This window comes from Oncorhynchus mykiss, chromosome 13 (assembly GCF_057628025.1).
Source record: "Oncorhynchus mykiss isolate SJ-2025 chromosome 13, ASM5762802v1, whole genome shotgun sequence".
Classification (NCBI taxonomy): Eukaryota; Metazoa; Chordata; class Actinopteri; order Salmoniformes; family Salmonidae; genus Oncorhynchus; species Oncorhynchus mykiss.
Genome location: NC_143034.1, coordinates 62,014,073 through 62,026,892, shown reverse-complemented (window position 1 = coordinate 62,026,892; position 12,820 = coordinate 62,014,073). Strand labels below are relative to the sequence as shown.

Genomic DNA, 12,820 nt, shown 5'->3' with positions numbered 1-12,820 from the left:
TAGAAAACAAACACATTTTTCTGTAAAAAGATCCTCAATCAGCCGTCTGAAATGCCCTGGAGGCACATAATCATACATTTTTAAGGCAAACATTCTAAACATTGCATCCCACTGAAAGAACAGCGGGTGTTTTGGCCTTGCCTTTTACCAAGCAACAAAACCTATTGGTCCCAGCATCCATGTTGTGGCACAGCCTCTACCTTATCAGAATCCTCAGTAGAGGCATAATTTGCTAGTTGTTCTGCCTTTCGCTTGGGCAGGCCTGCTACCAAAAAAAGAGAAGTGAAAGCTGGACATGTGGTGCACGACCAAAGCCCAAGTCCTACATCGTATCAGAATCCTCAAGAGGAGCCTGAGGAGAGAATTGGAAAAGTTGTCAGTGTGCGTAACCTTACTCTGTTATTGTGACTGTGTAGTTGGAAGCCACCCAGGACACACAGCAGTAGATCCCTCTCTGTCTGCTGAATGGTACTGCATAAAGAGGTTATGTAGTAAATATGCTCAGAAAACACAATCCCATTAGTGAGATGTAACCTTACAGAGCCAATGTCACAGCAGCCAGCACACAGCTCTGTCTGGTCTGGTACCCTGGGGGAGGAGACTCTACTGGCCTGATCTAGTCTGTTCTGGCCTGATCTAGTCTGTTCTGGCCTGCTCTAGTCTGTTATGGCCTGCTCTAGTCTGTTCTGGCCTGATCTAGTCTGTTCTGGCCTGATCTAGTCTGCTCTGGCCTGCTCTAGCCTGTTCTGGCCTGATCTAGTCTGTTCTGGCCTGCTCTAGTCTGTTCTGGCCTGATCTAGCCTGTTCTGGCCTGCTCTAGTCTGTTCTGGCCTGATCTAGCCTGTTTTGGCCTACTCCAGTCTGTTCTGGCCTGCTCTAGTCTGTTCTGATCTAGTCTACTCTGGCCTGCTCTAGTTTGCTCTGGCCTGATCTAGCCTGTTCTTGCCTGATCTAGCCTGTTCTGGCCTGCTCTAGCCTGTTCTGGCCTGATCTAGTCTGCTCTGGTTTGATCTAGCAATAAGAGACACACTACACATCACTTCCGGTTGAACGCGGAAAGAGGGAGAGTTCCGTTTTGTTGTTTTGAAAAGTTTGTTGTTTTGAAAGTGTATTGGCAAGTTCTTAGTAGAAATCCAACTTTCAGAACCCGCAACACAGTTGGCATCAGTTGCTGGGACTGCTAGTCTCTGTCCAGTGATCCTGCCGACCAAGGATGGGTATGAGTAGCATTTTGCGTAGCAGCTGGCTTAGCTGGGTTTTCTTGAGGGCTTGAAAGCAGCCCGCGATGTGGTTAGCCATTGTGGCTGGGACCGCAGATGGTTCCGGGTTCATGGCTGTCTAGATCCCTGCTGTTTGTTGTTGTCACCTCCCTGTGACCTGCCCTGTCTGGACCTGCGTTGCTAGCTACCATGACAAAGACCAAAGTCTGTGGGAGTACCGTTGAGGACAGTGTCTCTCTATCACACGTGAAGGATCTTTTAAACTAACAAAAAGAGTATAAGCAGTTGTTACAACAACAAGAAAATAGCTTCACGTGTTTTGTCCAAATACTGTTGGATTCAACAAGTAAAACAATGAACGACCTGACCAGAGAGGTCCAGGACCTGAATAACAATTTGCAGTTTTCCCAGGGTCAGCTCGATGAGTTGAAACAGGAAAACGGCAAGATGACAGCAATCTGTAAGTCGTTGAGAGAGGACATCAGTTCTTTATGTGAATCCATGATAACAATGACGGATAAATGAGACTTTCTGGAGGGACAATTAAGGCAGAACAACATAGTTGCGGATGGAATTGCAGAATCTCCACATGAGACCTGGACGGAGTCTGAGGACAAAGTGAGTGAAGTGATCTCTGAGAAATTGGAGACGGACCACAGGAAGATTGAGGTGGAGCATGACCACAGGACTGGAAAACCCACCACCGTCCCAGGTGACAGGCCAGATAGTGGTCAAGTTCCTGAAGTTCAAGGACAAGGTAGCTGTTCTGGAAAGAGCCAAGAACTTGAGAGGAACATATATCTTCCTCAACGAGGTCTATCCTGAAGCTGTGCGCCAGAAGAGGAAAGAACTTATCCCAGCCATGAAAGCTGTCAGAGCGCGTGGGGACATCGCTGACATCTGCTATGACAGGCTCATTGTTCACCTTCCCAGACGCCTGGAAGAGATGAGAGAGCCAAGCCTATGGGTTCGTAGCTTCAACCCCACAGCACACACACACGCATGCACACACACACACACACACACGCACACACACACACACACACACACACACACACACACACACACACACACACACACACACACACACACACACACACACACACACACACACACACACACACACACACACACACACACACACACACACCAATTGGTTATGGACTGCTGAATGTATATATTTTTCTCTAGCTTTGCTTGCTCTTTTCAGTATTATGTCTATCTCTGATAAGCTACCCAGGAAAGGGCTGAAAATAGCCCATATTAATATATGTCGCCTGAAGGTTCATGAAATCAATAACTTGCTAACATCAGATAACATTAATATATTAGCCATTTCTGAGACTCACTTAGATAACTCATTTGATGATACAGCAGTAGCAATACAAGGATATAACATTTATAGAAGAGACATAAATGCTTATGGGGGAGGTGTTGCTGTATATATTCAGAGCCACATCTCTGTAATGCTTAGAGAAAACCTTATGCCAATTGTTATTGAAGTGTTGTGGTTGCAGGTTCACTTGGCACATCTAAAGCCTTTTCTTTTGGGGTGTTGTTATAGGCCACCAAGTGCTAACAGTCAGTATCTAAATAATATGTGTGAAATGCATGATAGTGTATGTGATGTAAACAGAGAGGTCTGCTTTCTTGGAGACCTGAATATTGACTGGTTTTCATCAAGCTGTCCGTTCAAGAGGAAGCTTATTACTGTAACCAGTGCCTGTAATCTGATTCAGGTTATTAATCAACCTACCAGGATGTTTACAAACACTACAGGAACAGGATCATCCAGGATCATATCAATCACATTTTTACTAACACTATAGAACTTTGTACTAAAGTTGTAACCGTACCCATTGGATGCAGTGATCACAATATAGTGGCTATATGCAGGAAAGCCAACATTCCAAAAACTGGGCCTAAAATAGTGTATAAGAGATCATACAAAATATTTTGCTGTGACTCTTATGAGGATGATGTTAAAAATATTTGTTGGTCTGATGCAATTAATAAGGAGCATCCAGACGCTGCACTTGATGGATTTATGAAATTGTTTTTTCCAATTATTGATAAACATGCACCTATTACGAAAATGACTGTTAGAACTGTTAAGGCTCAATGAATTGATGAGGAAACTGTATGGTTGAAAGAGATGGGGCAAAAAGAGTGGCTAATAAGTCTGGCTGCACATCTGACTGGCTGACTTACTGTAAATTTACTTTAAATGGAATTATGGGCAGAAAGAGCAATTCGAATCAGATGGCTTATTCATCACAAAACCATTTGATGTTGCCAATTATTTTAATGATTATGTCATTGGCAAAGTGGGCAAACTTAGGAAGGAAATGCCAACAACAAACAGTGAGCCATCGTATTCATGCATTTAAAAACAACAAATAATGAAAGAAGAGCGTTTCAAGTTTGAATTTTGTAAAGTTAGTTTGGGAGAGTTGGGAAATGATTGTTATCGATCAATAATGACAAACCTCCTGGCATTGACAACTTAGATAGAAAGCTACCGAGGATGGTAGCTGACTCTATACCCACTCCTATCTGTCATATCTTTAATCTGAGCCCCAGAGGAAATTCTTAGTCCTCAGGCCTGGAGGGAAGAACAAAGTAATTCTGCTACCCAAGAGTGTTAAAGCGGCCTTTACTGGTTCTAACAGTAGACCAGTAGCAAACTGTTGGAAAAAATGGTGTTTGACCAAATACAATACTATTTATCTGTAAACAAATGATCAACAGACTTTCAGCATGCTTTTAGAGAAGGGCACTCAACATGTACTGCACTGACACAAATGACTGATGATTGGTTGAAAGAAATTGATAATAAGAAGATTGTGGGAGCTGCACTGTTAGATTTCAGTGCAGCCTTTGATATTATTGACCATATACTTTTGTTGAAAAAACATATGTGTTTTGGCTTTTCAACCTCGTGGATTCAGAGCTATCTATCTAATATAACTCAAAGTGTTTTCTTTAATGGAAGCTTCTCCAATGTCAAACATATAAAGTGTGGTGTACCGCAGGGCAGCTTTCTAGGCCCTCTACTCTTTTCTATTTTTACCAGTGACCTGCCACTGGCATTAAACAAAGCATGTGTGTCCATGTATGCTGATGATTCAACCATATACGCATCAGCAACCACAGCTAATAAAGTCACCGAAACCCCTAACAAAGAGTTACAGTCTGTTTTGGAATGGGTGACCAGTAATAAACTGGTCCTGAACATCTCTAAAACTAAGAGCATTATATTTGGTACAAATCATTCCCTAAATTCTAGACCTCAGCTGAACCTGGAAACTAATGGTGTGGCTGTTGAACAAGTTGAGGAGACTAAATTACTTGGCGATACCTTAAATTGTAAACTGTCATTGTCAAAACCTATAGATTGAATGCTTGTAACGATGGAGAGAGGTCTGTCCGTAATAATGAGATGCTCTGATTTTTTGACACCACACTCCAAAAAGCAAGCTCTGTAGGCTCTAGTTTTGTCTCATCTTGATTGTCCAGTCGTGTGGTTGAGTGCTGCAAGGAAAGACCTAGTTAAGCTGCAGCTAGCCCAGAACAGAGCAGCATGTCTTGCTCTTCATTGTAATCAGAGGGCAGATAAAAAATACTACATATATGCCAGTCTCTCTTGCCTAAGAGCTGAGGAGAGACTGATTGCATAACTTTTTATTTTTTATAAGAAACATTAACGTGTTGAAAATCCCAAATTGTTTGCATAGTCAATTTCACAAAGCTCTGACACACACATGTACCCCACCAGACATGCCCCCTGGGGTCTTTTCACAGTCCCCAAACTCAGAACAAATTAAAGAAAGCGTACAGTATTATATAGAGCCATTATTGCATGGAACTCTGTTCCATCACATATTGCTCAAAAAAGCTGCCCTGGTTTCAAAAAACAGATAAAGCAACACCTCACGGCACAACGCCTCTCCCCTATTTGACCTAGATAGTTTGTGTGTCTGTATTGATATCTAGGTGTCACACCCTGGTCAAAGTATTTTGTGTTTATCTTTATTTATTTGGTCAGGCCAGGGTGTGGCATGGGTTTTTGTATGTGGTGTGTATGTGTGGGGATTGTAGCTAGTGGGGTGTTCTAGCTAAGTCTATGGCTGTCTGAAGTGGTTCTCAATCAGAGGCAGGTGTTTATCGTTGTCTCTGATTGGGAACCATATTTAGGCAGCCATATTCTTTGAGTTTGTCGTGGGTGATTGTCCTTAGTGTTAGTTTGCACCAGTTTAGGCTGTTTCGGTTTTCATTACGTTTATTATTTTGCACTGTTTGTATTTGGATTCATGTTGCTATAGTCACAATAAACATGGATCGCAATCTACACGCCGCATTTTGGTCCGACTCTCCTTCTCACGAAGAAAACCGTTACAGAATCACCCACCACAAAGGGACCAAGCAGCGTGTCAACAGGCAAGAACAGCCCAAAGTGGAGTACAGTATGGACTATACTTCTTGGGAGGAGATAGACAGGTGGGCGGTCGACCCAGGGAGAGTGCCGGAGCCCGCCTGGGATTCGATGGAGCAGTGCGCGGAAGGATATAGGAGAATGGAGTTTGCGAAGCAAGCAAGGCGGCGCGGACGGAGGCCCCATAGTCAGCCCCAAAAATTTCTTGGGGGGGGGCTCAGGGAGAGTGTGGCAGAGTCAGGAGCCAGACCTGAGCCAACTCTCCCTGTTTATCGTGAGGAGCCAAGGAGGAGACCAGAGCCGGTGTTGGAGGTGAGCGAAACAGAGACTGTGAAGGAGTTAATGGGGAAATTGGAGGAGAGAGAAATGAGGGAGTTGCTGTGTTGGTGTTTTAAACATGGAATTCGCCCGACGGAGCGTGTCGGGGATTTGATGGCACCTGGGTCAGCGCTCCATACTCGTCCTGAGGTGCGTGTTAGTCGGCTGGTTAAGATGGTGCCAGTCTCACGTACCAGGCCTCCTGTGCACCTCCCTAGCCTTGCACGTCCTGTGCCAGCACCGCTCTCAAGATCTCCAGTACGCCTTCACGGTCTAACCCATCCTGTGCCACCTCCACACCCCAGCCCTCCGGTAGCAGCTCCCCGCACCAGGCTTCCTGTGCGTGTCCTCGGCCCAGTACCACCAGTGCCAGCACCACGCATCAGGCCTATAGTGCGCCTCGCCTGTCCAGCGCTGTCGGAGCCCTCCTCCTCTCCAGCGCTGTCGGAGTCTCCCGCCTGTTTAGCGCTGTTAGAGCCTTCCTTCTCTACAGCGCTGCCGGAGTCTCCCGCCTGTTCAGAGCTGCCAGTTAGCATAGAGCTGCCAGTTAGCATAGAGCTGCCAGTTAGCATAGAGCTGCCAGTTAGCATAGAGCTGCCAGTTAGCATAGAGCTGCCAGTTAGCATGGAGCTGCCAGTCTGCAAGGAGCTGCCAGTCTGCATAGAGCTGCCAGTCTGTAAGGAGCTGCCAGTCTGCAAGGAGCCGCCAGAGCTGCCTGTCTGCAGGATGCCGCCAGAGCTGCCAGTCTGCAAGGAGCCGCCAGAGCTGCCAGTCTGCAAGGAGCCGCCAGAGCTGCCAGTTAGCATGGAGCAGCCAGGGCCGCCAGTCAGCATGGAGCAGCCAGGGCCGCCAATCAGCATGGAGCAGCCAGGGCCGCCAGTCAGCATGGAGCAGCCAGGGCCGCCAGTCAGCATGGAGCAGCCAGTCAGCATGGAGCAGCCAGTCAGCATGGAGCAGCCAGAGCAGCCAGTCAGCATGGAGCAGCCAGTCAGCATGGAGCAGCCAGAGCTGCCAGTCAGCATGGAGCAGCCAGTCAGCATGGAGCAGCCAGAGCTGCCAGTCGACCAGACTCTTCCAGATCTGCCAGTCGACCAGACTCTTCCAGATCTGCCAGTCGACCAGACTCTCCCAGATCTGCCAGTCGACCAGACTCTTCCAGATCTGCCAGTCGACCAGACTCTTCCAGATCTGCCAGTCGACCAGAATCTTCCAGATCCGCCAGTCGACCAGAATCTTCCAGATCCGCCAGTCGACCAGAATCTTCCAGATCCGCCAGTCGACCAGAATCTTCCAGATCTGCCAGTCGACCAGACTCTTCCAGATCTGCCAGTCGACCAGACTCTTCCAGATCTGCCAGTCGACCAGACTCTTCCAGATCTGCCAGTCGACCAGACTCTTCCAGATCTGCCAGTCGACCAGACTCTTCCAGATCTGCCAGTCGACCAGACTCTTCAAGATCTGCCAGTCGACCAGACTCTTCAAGATCTGCCAGTCGACCAGACTCTTCCAGATCTGCCAGTCAGCCAGGATCTGCCGAAACCACCAGCCAGCCAGGTAGATTCATCAACCTGCCTGAGCTTCCTCTCACTCCTGAGCTTCCTCTCACTCCTGAGCTTCCCCTCAGTCCCGAGCTGCCTCAGTCCCGAGCTGCCCCTCAGTCCCGATCTGCTCCTCAGTCCAGTGGGGTTCTGGGTGAGGACTACTAGGCCATGGTCGGCGGCGAGGGTGGACTATCCAGGGACGCGAGGAGAAGGGACTAAGACATTGATTGAGTGGGGTCCACGTCCCGCACCGGAGCCGCCACCATGGACAGACGCCCACCCGGACCCTCCCTATTGTTTTGAGGTGCGTTCGGGAGTCCGCACCTTAGGGGGGGGGTTCTGTCACACCCTGGTCAAAGTATTTTGTGTTTATCTTTATTTATTTGGTCAGGCCAGGGTGTGGCATGGGTTTTTGTATGTGGTGTGTATGTGTGGGGATTGTAGCTAGTGGGGTGTTCTAGCTAAGTCTATGGCTGTCTGAAGTGGTTCTCAATCAGAGGCAGGTGTTTATCGTTGTCTCTGATTGGGAACCATATTTAGGCAGCCATATTCTTTGAGTTTGTCGTGGGTGATTGTCCTTAGTGTTAGTTTGCACCAGTTTAGGCTGTTTCGGTTTTCATTACGTTTATTATTTTGCACTGTTTGTATTTGGATTCATGTTGCTATAGTCACAATAAACATGGATCGCAATCTACACGCCGCATTTTGGTCCGACTCTCCTTCTCACGAAGAAAACCGTTACAGAATCACCCACCACAAAGGGACCAAGCAGCGTGTCAACAGGCAAGAACAGCCCAAAGTGGAGTACAGTATGGACTATACTTCTTGGGAGGAGATAGACAGGTGGGCGGTCGACCCAGGGAGAGTGCCGGAGCCCGCCTGGGATTCGATGGAGCAGTGCGCGGAAGGATATAGGAGAATGGAGTTTGCGAAGCAAGCAAGGCGGCGCGGACGGAGGCCCCATAGTCAGCCCCAAAAATTTCTTGGGGGGGGGCTCAGGGAGAGTGTGGCAGAGTCAGGAGCCAGACCTGAGCCAACTCTCCCTGTTTATCGTGAGGAGCCAAGGAGGAGACCAGAGCCGGTGTTGGAGGTGAGCGAAACAGAGACTGTGAAGGAGTTAATGGGGAAATTGGAGGAGAGAGAAATGAGGGAGTTGCTGTGTTGGTGTTTTAAACATGGAATTCGCCCGACGGAGCGTGTCGGGGATTTGATGGCACCTGGGTCAGCGCTCCATACTCGTCCTGAGGTGCGTGTTAGTCGGCTGGTTAAGATGGTGCCAGTCTCACGTACCAGGCCTCCTGTGCACCTCCCTAGCCTTGCACGTCCTGTGCCAGCACCGCTCTCAAGATCTCCAGTACGCCTTCACGGTCTAACCCATCCTGTGCCACCTCCACACCCCAGCCCTCCGGTAGCAGCTCCCCGCACCAGGCTTCCTGTGCGTGTCCTCGGCCCAGTACCACCAGTGCCAGCACCACGCATCAGGCCTATAGTGCGCCTCGCCTGTCCAGCGCTGTCGGAGCCCTCCTCCTCTCCAGCGCTGTCGGAGTCTCCCGCCTGTTTAGCGCTGTTAGAGCCTTCCTTCTCTACAGCGCTGCCGGAGTCTCCCGCCTGTTCAGAGCTGCCAGTTAGCATAGAGCTGCCAGTTAGCATAGAGCTGCCAGTTAGCATAGAGCTGCCAGTTAGCATAGAGCTGCCAGTTAGCATAGAGCTGCCAGTTAGCATGGAGCTGCCAGTCTGCAAGGAGCTGCCAGTCTGCATAGAGCTGCCAGTCTGTAAGGAGCTGCCAGTCTGCAAGGAGCCGCCAGAGCTGCCTGTCTGCAGGATGCCGCCAGAGCTGCCAGTCTGCAAGGAGCCGCCAGAGCTGCCAGTCTGCAAGGAGCCGCCAGAGCTGCCAGTTAGCATGGAGCAGCCAGGGCCGCCAGTCAGCATGGAGCAGCCAGGGCCGCCAGTCAGCATGGAGCAGCCAGGGCCGCCAGTCAGCATGGAGCAGCCAGGGCCGCCAGTCAGCATGGAGCAGCCAGTCAGCATGGAGCAGCCAGTCAGCATGGAGCAGCCAGAGCAGCCAGTCAGCATGGAGCAGCCAGTCAGCATGGAGCAGCCAGAGCTGCCAGTCAGCATGGAGCAGCCAGTCAGCATGGAGCAGCCAGAGCTGCCAGTCGACCAGACTCTTCCAGATCTGCCAGTCGACCAGACTCTTCCAGATCTGCCAGTCGACCAGACTCTCCCAGATCTGCCAGTCGACCAGACTCTTCCAGATCTGCCAGTCGACCAGACTCTTCCAGATCTGCCAGTCGACCAGAATCTTCCAGATCCGCCAGTCGACCAGAATCTTCCAGATCCGCCAGTCGACCAGAATCTTCCAGATCCGCCAGTCGACCAGAATCTTCCAGATCTGCCAGTCGACCAGACTCTTCCAGATCTGCCAGTCGACCAGACTCTTCCAGATCTGCCAGTCGACCAGACTCTTCCAGATCTGCCAGTCGACCAGACTCTTCCAGATCTGCCAGTCGACCAGACTCTTCCAGATCTGCCAGTCGACCAGACTCTTCAAGATCTGCCAGTCGACCAGACTCTTCAAGATCTGCCAGTCGACCAGACTCTTCCAGATCTGCCAGTCAGCCAGGATCTGCCGAAACCACCAGCCAGCCAGGTAGATTCATCAACCTGCCTGAGCTTCCTCTCACTCCTGAGCTTCCTCTCACTCCTGAGCTTCCCCTCAGTCCCGAGCTGCCTCAGTCCCGAGCTGCCCCTCAGTCCCGATCTGCTCCTCAGTCCAGTGGGGTTCTGGGTGAGGACTACTAGGCCATGGTCGGCGGCGAGGGTGGACTATCCAGGGACGCGAGGAGAAGGGACTAAGACATTGATTGAGTGGGGTCCACGTCCCGCACCGGAGCCGCCACCATGGACAGACGCCCACCCGGACCCTCCCTATTGTTTTGAGGTGCGTTCGGGAGTCCGCACCTTAGGGGGGGGGTTCTGTCACACCCTGGTCAAAGTATTTTGTGTTTATCTTTATTTATTTGGTCAGGCCAGGGTGTGGCATGGGTTTTTGTATGTGGTGTGTATGTGTGGGGATTGTAGCTAGTGGGGTGTTCTAGCTAAGTCTATGGCTGTCTGAAGTGGTTCTCAATCAGAGGCAGGTGTTTATCGTTGTCTCTGATTGGGAACCATATTTAGGCAGCCATATTCTTTGAGTTTGTCGTGGGTGATTGTCCTTAGTGTTAGTTTGCACCAGTTTAGGCTGTTTCGGTTTTCATTACGTTTATTATTTTGCACTGTTTGTATTTGGATTCATGTTGCTATAGTCACAATAAACATGGATCGCAATCTACACGCCGCATTTTGGTCCGACTCTCCTTCTCACGAAGAAAACCGTTACACTAGGCTATGTGTGCCTTTACATTGTTTTAATGTAGTTCTGTCCTTGAGTTGTTTTAGTCCATTAATGTTCTGTATTATGTCATGTTCCATGTTTTGTGTGGACCCAGGAAGAGTAGCTGCTGCTTTCTCAACAGCTAATGGGGATCCTAATGAAATACCAAAAATACCAAAAAGCCTGATCTAGTCTGCTCTATCCAGATCTAGCCTGCTCTATCCAGATCTAGCCTGATCTAGCCTCTACCAGGCTAACAAATCACAAGACAAACAGTCACAGATGTGAAGCTGTTTTTCATAGAAGAACACGACCCAGGTTTATTAAGATAGGAGTGTTTAGTGAGGGTTAGAGACCAAGGTTGTGTTCAGCAGGTACTGAACGTCCGGTAAAGTTTTTGAAACAAACAAAGGAAAGTGTGTGTTCTTAGTGGACAAGCTCAGGTGGTAATACCTCCATTTCAAAAGGTTTTCTCCCGTTTGGGTCTACTGAACATGCCCCAGGTCAGCAATGTCTAACTTAAGTAGAAATTATGTAGTGACGTAACAGTTCTATAAAAATCTCTAAAGCACTTTAGATCCAGACTTTGTTTGTCATACTGTCAGTCTCAGTCTCTCGTCAGACTGTCTCAGTATGATACCGAGTTCCCTTTGGGCCAGAACTAATGCAAGCTCTCCCCAGCTACCTGTGTCACAGTTGATTAGTGATGTATCTACCAGGGAGTGTAGATCTCACACTACTGGGGATGATTTAAGCACCTCTGATAATAGCACTATTCCATTGAGATCAATTTAATGATCTGTGATTCTTAATGACATGATTCTATGAGGGGTGATCCAAGCAAGGAAGAGACAAACAAAGGGTGAATTTATGTCGGGTGAAACCTGGGTCAGTGATAAGTGAGTCTTGAATTTACTTTGATCTGTGCACGTAGCTAAGAGCATGCTATGCTAGCCAGGATCCATTCACTTTTACTGTGTTTTGGTCCCCAATGCTAATGTTAGCTAGCGAGGGGATAGTGTGAGGGGATAGCTAATCTCTCCCGGCCAAGGGACTAGTTTTAAGGAAGTCTGTATTTTCTGGAGAAAAAAACATCACTGGGATAAAAAAAATTAGTAGCTAAGAGAATGGTACAAGATGTCGCTGTGAGCACTCGTAATTAGCTTTTAGAAAGCAGAAATGGTGATATTCACGCAGCGTTGCCTACTGACATAGGCTATATCTGAAGTTTATCACCCAGCCCCTGGAGGAGAGAAAACAACTGGCTTTAGTGGTGATGTGATGTGACTGAACGACACCACTACCATCTAGTGAACAGCAGATGGTAGCCATTTTAGCTCAGTTGGGGAGAAATGGGATAATGTTAGATAATGGCTGATTCTAGTTGGGTAATGTGACACATTTTAGGCAGATTCTTTGATAAGAGATGGTGTCGGTCATAATGTGTTTGAGTGTTACCTTCAGCTAGCTAGCTAACATCTGTCAGGGGCTTCTCCATGGAACACCATTACTCTCAGTCTTGACAGTGTGTAACACTACCCTGGCAGGTGATTTTTCACCTCCTTCTCAAGATGTAACTATAGCAGACTGATTGTCTCCTCTCATCACACACACACACACACACACACACACACACACACACACACACACACACACACACACACACACACACACATTTAAGGATACAAACACACACACACACCTCTTTAATCACCTTGGTGTTAATTACTTGCCTGATGCCCTTGGGGAGACGACCCAGGGTCCTGTGTTAATGAGACAGGGATCGATAGCAGCGGAGGAGAGGAGATCCGTTCTGCCTTACCTCCGTCTTCCCTACACTCCTTCCTTCTCATTGCCTGTTCTCCCTGCCTGCTCTCTTTCACTCACTCTCTACCTCTCTCTCTTTCTCTCTCTCTCTCTCTCTTTCTCTGTG

General features: G+C 48.5%; 1 protein-coding gene across 1 annotated transcript in view; it reads right to left on the bottom strand.

The window, feature by feature from the left end:
* LOC110539012 (voltage-dependent T-type calcium channel subunit alpha-1I) overlaps nt 1-12,820 on the bottom strand; it is a 137,691-nt gene that overhangs the window by 26,626 nt on the left and 98,245 nt on the right. The gene's annotated exons all lie outside the window — the stretch shown is intronic.